Source organism: Amborella trichopoda, chromosome 10, assembly GCF_054954075.1.
Source record: "Amborella trichopoda isolate Santa Cruz 75 chromosome 10, AtrichopodaSantaCruz75HAP2 v2.0, whole genome shotgun sequence".
NCBI lineage: Eukaryota > Viridiplantae > Streptophyta > Magnoliopsida > Amborellales > Amborellaceae > Amborella > Amborella trichopoda.
The window spans coordinates 37895053-37902124 of record NC_142345.1 but is presented as its reverse complement, the minus strand read 5'-3'; the positions used below and the strand labels follow the sequence as shown (position 1 = coordinate 37902124).

Below are 7072 nucleotides of genomic sequence, written 5' to 3'. Positions count from 1 at the left end.
AATGGAGATGACCGTGTTCGGGCTTCGCAGAGAGGGGAGGGGACGAACGACAAAGAATAGCCCTTCACTTCACCTAGCAGACGAGAAAAGAGCACAAACCAAGAGGGGAGCCTCATAGAGAGAGGGACACCTTAGAGAGAGAGAGGGAGAGAGAGGGATGTCGTAGAGGAGAGAAAACGAAAAAAAAGAGATAAAAGGAAATATTTTGAGGTTTGAAATGTTTTGAGCCAATCGAAGGTGTTTCGTGGAGTGTTTTCAACTAATAAGGACTTCCATTTCAATTTTTTTTAACGGATATTCGATTGGGTGGGGGTGAAATCACTGTAAACTCTGGTCTGAAGGCTTTGCAAAGATTTTTTCATATATATATATATATATATGCTACGCCCATTCACGTATAAAGTTGAGTTGCGACCAACGGCTGCGTTTGAACCATCGAAATTCAACGGTGATGCGTTCTAAAATTTCCCCACTGTTTCCTGCCATTCGCACAGGCTATGGAAAATAGGCTTCTCACCCTCTCTCCTCTCATGATGAAGACGCCGCTGCAAGCCTCTCTCTCTCTCTCTAGGAAAGATTTGGCTGCAAACTCCTTCTCTCTCTACTGCGAAAACCATCGCAGCACCGCAGCGACCTCCATCGCAGCACCGCAGCGACCTCCATCGCAGCACCGCAGCGAGCTCTCTCTCTCTCTCGACAGGGCGCTTCTATCTACAGGGAGCAGACCTCTCTCTCTCAGCTAGAAGCACAGGTACTCTTCACATTTTACTCGATTTTTCTGGAGGCAGAGCACTGGAAATAGGGATTCTCTCTCTACGCATATTACTCGATTTTTCATCGTGTTCTCACCCAAATTTCATGAAACAAGACTCGTATTCAAGCTTATTTCATCCTCTCCATAGGCCCTAATTTTATTAAACCTTATACAAACCACACCCACTTTTAGTTTCGATTTTTTTGGGGGTGTTTAATTGCTATACATTTAGAATAATTGCAAATACAAGCAACTCTATGATGTCTTTGTGAACCATTTCTCAAATGTTTTGGACTTTTTTTTGTTGGGATTGTTTCTTGCTGCCTATCTGTGGTGACCTTTCAAGATGGAGATCTCAAGGAAATGCTTGTTGTATCTTGTTAGGATGTTGTGAATTAATCTAATTGAGATTATTTAGCTGGATCCAGCTAGGTTCTGGAATTGGATAAATTTTCAGTGGTTCACTTTTAGTAGTCTTGACATGATATGATGATATCTGATGAAGTCTTCAATTGTGCTTTATGGGGCTGTTTGTGACTTAGTGCTGACCTTTGGAGGAAGGCTCTGGAAAAGATGGGATTGATTGCGAACTCAGGATATGGTGTCCTGGGAATTTCGCAAGGTGATTTGTTTCCTCAAGGTATGTCATTTCATCAGTTTGTGAAGAAATCGGTAGTGTGAAATTGTGGGTTGTTGTGGCCTCTAATAAAGAAGTGTGGATGTCTTCATGGTTTTAGTTGGTGGGGGCCTTATACTTTGATATCCATTTTTAGAAGAGCCCTGCATACATGATTGCTGCAACTGTTGGGTTGGTTTATTAGGAAAATTGAAGGTCCCTTATGTTTGTCCCAGATGGTTTTGAGGACGACTTAATATGCATGGAGATGATGTAGAGGACAACTTAATATGGATGGAGGACTGAACCATTAGGGACTTATCCACGATATGCAATAGCGGGGATGACTTCCTGGTTGGTCTTTTTTTTTTTTTTTTTTGAAATATGTAACTATACATATTCATAATATTAGAAATTTTATAAAAACCCATGAGTTGGGTGGTCGCATTGGCTGTTATGATCTGGAGGTGCCCTCCTCTATATGAGACAGTGATTGTTTATCGTTTCAGTGTTACCCACTCAGGTACAATTTTGTATAAAATTCTAAAATTCTTTACAATTACCACAAATGAAAGACAGAGCCCCTCATTATCATGTAACTCTATTGTCTCTCTCTATAATAGGTTTACTGAGTTATGCAATATGTTTAATAGGTTTTATGATTTCTGTGATATGGTTCCCGCTCTTATTGTCTCTCTCTAAATCAAGTTCGGTGAGTTATATGGAATGTTTAATAGGTTTTATGGTTTCTGTGATATGTGATATGGTTCCTGCTCTTATTGTTTCTCTCGATAACAGGTTCGCTGAGTGAAAATAAATGTTTAATAGGTTCTATGATTTCTGTGATCTGTGATATGGTTTCTGCTCTTATTGTCTCTCTCTATAACATGTTCGCTGAGTGGAAATAAATGTTTAATAGGTTTTATGATTTCTGTGATCTGTGATATGGTTCATGCTTTTATTGTCTGTCTCTATAACAGGTTTCGTGATATGTGATGCTTGAATGGTGATACTGTACTCATAATCCTGTCTCCTAATGTATTATTAGCTATGTTTAAACTTTGGTTATCATTACACTGCTACCCACTCAAGTACATTTTTGTATAAAAGTGTCAAAAAAAAAAAAAATTCCACTATGTATTTTGTTTAAAATGCATGAATTCAACATGTTTCAACTAGAGTAGCTGTTTATACAATTTTGTATAAAATTTCAAATTTATCTTTGTATTTGGAATTTGCCATGATCTTTGCATTTTCAATGTACTTTGTTCATTGACATATTTGCAATATGTTACGATGTGCTTGAAGTACATGGTTATGTTGTCCTTCATATTGTGTTTATGATGCGATTATTGTAGGCCCTAACAATATCATCTCATTCTACAAGTAATCAAGGATACACAACTCGGCAATGCCCTAAATGCAATATAGATTGTGCTACGAAAGTATCGGCAAGCCCAAATAACCCGATCAAGATGTACTACAAGTGTTGATTATATGGGTTCTTCCAGTGGTGTGATGAATATGTTACCGCCGTGTAAAGTGTCAATATAAGGCATCGCAATACACAGCAATGGAATTCAATGAATGAATAAGAAGAACGTGTCATGGTCAATCAAGAAAGAAGTGTTGGCCATGATACAATACTCAGTGCCATTGGGCATTTACAATAATTATTATATTTTTTGTGTATAATAAATGTGTGCTTGCTTGCACTCATCTTTTTTATTTTTGTAGTCTTTATTCGAAACATGTGACAGTATTTTGGGGTTGCCTTTTTACTGATGCAATTATTTCCATTGTAGAATTCAACTTGTTCACATAATATGGTTTATGTTATAGTTATGGAATTCAACTCTCTCCTCTCTTTCTCTCTTTTAACCATAAAGAGTGTGAACAATTGGGATTTGGTATCTTAATGTTTTTGGCAGAGGATGAACTTATACTATGAATGAACTTATGGAGATGCAAGCAAGATACATATTTATTTCCAAGAACATATTTGCACACTTTTGCCAAACTAACAAAAACAATAAAAACTTAAGAAGAATATACAAAGTTCCTGGCGCTGCACGAGGATTGGAGATGGAGCGGTTGTGGTGCTGCCAAGGGTTCCTTAAGAAGAATATAGAGAGTTCCTTTTTTTTCAAATTTGAGTGCATAGTTCCCGTTGACAAACCCCAAAATTTGACTCATTCTCTCTCCCAAATTTTGATTATCATTCTTTTTGAAATGTTGACATTGTATTTCGGCCTGTAACTAATTGCAAACAAATTGTAGCAACCCACAGTCTTCGGAGCAAGTTGTAAACAACTATGATGATCTCATTAAGAGTGATACTACCACTTTATCGAATTATAACTTTCATAAATTACTTTTTTTTTCTTTTCTTTTTTTCTGAAGAAGAGCCATACTTGATTCTATCCATTCTATTGCACGTGATCTTTCTCACTCTTCTCTGGAACTGACCAGAGATCCTTTAGTCCTGGAAAAATATGAATATAGTTCAAAATGCATTATGTACTAAAATCTTTATGCATTTTTCTTTGTTTCTTTTTTCTATTTTCGTTTATTAGATTAATTCACATCACCCTAACAAGATACAACAAGGATTTCCTTTAGATCTCCATCTTGAAGGGTCACCACAGATAGGCAGCAAGAAACAATCCCAACAAAAAAAAGTCTAAAAATAATCGAGAACTTTCTGATCATCTGTAATTTCCAAAACAAATGGTTCACAAAGACATCATATAGTTGCTTGTATTTGCAATTATTCTGAATGTATAGCAATTAAACACCCCCAAAAATTCGAAACTAAAAATGGGTGTGGTTTGTATAAGGTTTAATAAAATTAGAGCTTATGGAGAGGATGAAATAAGCTTGAATATGAGTCTTGTTTCATGAAATTTGGGTGAGAAAAAGATGAAAAACCTAGTAATATGCGTAGAGAGAGAATCCCTACTTCCTGTGCTCTGCCTCCAGAAAAATCGAGAAATGTACCTCCAGCTGAGAGAGAGAGGACTGCGCCCTGTGATAGAGAGCGCCTTGTAGAGAGAGAGAGAGAGCTGCGCTGCTGCGATGGAGCTCGCTGAGATGGTTTTCGCAGTGGAGAGAGGAGTTCGCTGCCAAATGTTTCCTACAGAGAGAGAGAGGCTTGCAGTGGCGTCTTCATCATGAGAGGAGAGAGGGTGAGAAGCCTATTTTCCCTGCACGAATGGCAGGAACCTGTCTGGCAGTTTTATAACGCATCACTGTTGAATTCGGATGGTTCAAAAGCAGCCGTTGGTCGCACCTCAACTTTATACGCCAATGGGAGTAGCAAATCTTTTTCCATATATATATATATATATATATATATATATATATATATATATATATTAACTATATTTAAATCTTGAAAAAGTTTATGTAAGGTTGCAATCAGTGTTTTCAAAAACGCCGAGTCGAACCGGACTCGCCCGGCTTGACTCGAAAATCACAAAAAGTGGATCGTATCGGCTAAAAAATCGGAAATCGTCCGGTTCTAGAGAGAACCAGACGATTCTGTACAGTGACTCGCCGATTCACTGTACGGAATCGGCGAGTCCGAACAGTGAATCGGCGAGTCCCGTACGGAATTTTTTTTTTTTTTTGTAATCTATGATAGATTTTTTTGTAATACTTGATCGATTTTTTTGTAATCCATGATCGAATTGTTTTTGTTTTTTTGTAATCCATGATCGAATTTTTTGTAATCCATGATCGAAATGTTTGTTTTTTTTTCTTGTAATCCATGATCGAATTTTTTGTTTTTTTTTTTTTTTTTGTAACCCATGATAGAATTTTTTGTAATCCATGATCGAATGTTTTGTAATACATGATCGAAATGTTTGTTTTTTTTTGGTAATCCATGATTGAAATGTTTGTTTTTTTTTTTGTAATCCATGATTGAATTTTTTGTTTTTTGCTTTTTTTGTAACCCATGATAGAGTTTTTTGTAATCCATGATTGAATTTTTTGTAATCCATGATCGAATTGTTTTTTTCTTTTTTTGTAATCCACGATTGAATTTTTTGTTTTTTTTTGTTTGTTTTTTTTTGTAATCCATGATCGAATTTTATGTAATCCATGATCGAATTTTATGTAATCCATGATCGAATTTTTTGTAATCCATGATTGAATTTTTTGAAAATTTGTGATTTTTTTTTTTTAATCCATGATCGAATTTTTTTTTGTAATCCATGATAGAATTTTTGGAAAATTTGTGATTTTTTTTTTTTAATCCATGATCAAATTTTTTTTTGTAATCCATGATAGAATTTTTTGAAAATTTGTGATTTTTTTTTTTAATCCATGATCGATTTTTTTGAAAATTTATTTATTTATTTTTTAATCCATATTATTCAAAGAGAAAATGAGAGAGATGATGATTCTGAGGCCACCCTATCACAGCCATATTATTCACATATCGAGTCCCAACAGCAACAATGTAGGGATGAGCACGACAGTGCAGGTGAGCATAAAAGATAGACAATCTTCGGGGATTTTAGATTGAGAACACAACAAAACACTAACACTCAGGGATTTGAGAATAGTCAGACGCCTGCTAATATCGATGATTCGTTTTTAGATCGAATCAATGAATTGCTAAACGAATTCAATCAATGGCACCAGTGTGACCAAGAAGAACAATAACGTCGTCTATCATTTTATTTTTAGATCATATGTTACTAATTTTATGCTTTATTGTAGTCCATGTATGTTGATATATTTATTCCATGATGATTATATGTTTATCCTTTTGTGTGATATAAAATAAATGCTGAATGGTGGTTCATGTAGGGAAAGAACATATCAATATTCGCATATTCATTCAAAAACATGAAAATTCTTAATGGAGTACCCTCATTTCTTATTGAATTCCTAAATAACAATATTTATAATGAATTTTAATAATTTTTTCGGATTTTTTTTAAGCTTTATTCTGACCGATGCACCCGATTCCCAATCCGGATCGCCGATTCGCCGATCCGGATCGGTTTTTTGGAAGCCCGATCCGGGTCACCGATCCGTTTTTTAAACCATTGGTTGCAACCTTAAAATGTAAAATTAAAAAGATGCACTTAAAAAATCTATCTAAATAAATAAATGTTTTAATGTTGAAAAACTCTCTAATTGATCATCTTGATATCGAGATGCATGAATATGAAAAAAAAAAGATTGTGTCCCAGAAATATTGCATGTTGTAACACATTATCTAATCGTCCATTTTCAAAATTTTCATATATTTATAGATCTACTAGATTTTAACTATTTTTGGAGTTTAAAATTTTATAATTAAATATGAAAATAGATTTTCCGATAATCTTAAGAATTTTTACACTAAAATTACATAGGTTGCAACCAATGGTTTAAAAATCGTCGAGTTGACACAGAATTGGCCGATTCGACCCTGGAATCGGTCATGCCGATTCTCGCTTATAATTGGAAATCTGGCGTGTTTAGAGGCGAAACGGTGATTCGTAGCGATAAATCGCCGGTTCGCTGCGAGTAGCAACAGTGATATAAGCAATTTCAACCGGTAGGGGTAAGCTCTGAAATTTTTTTAAAAATTGGGGGCCATATTTTTTGTGTGCGTTGTCAACCGTCATCATAACAGGACACGTCACTTGTAGGGCGATAACACAACAACAACACTCACAAACACTACAAACAGTTTATCC

General features: G+C 35.4%; 1 long non-coding RNA gene across 1 annotated transcript; it reads left to right on the top strand.

The window, feature by feature from the left end:
* LOC148780208 (uncharacterized) lies at nucleotides 1–3220 on the top strand. Its single transcript, XR_016042977.1, has 2 exons — nucleotides 1–751; nucleotides 2729–3220. It is a non-coding gene; the product is annotated as an uncharacterized LOC148780208 (long non-coding RNA).
* The last annotated feature ends 3852 nt before the right edge of the window (nucleotides 3221–7072 follow it).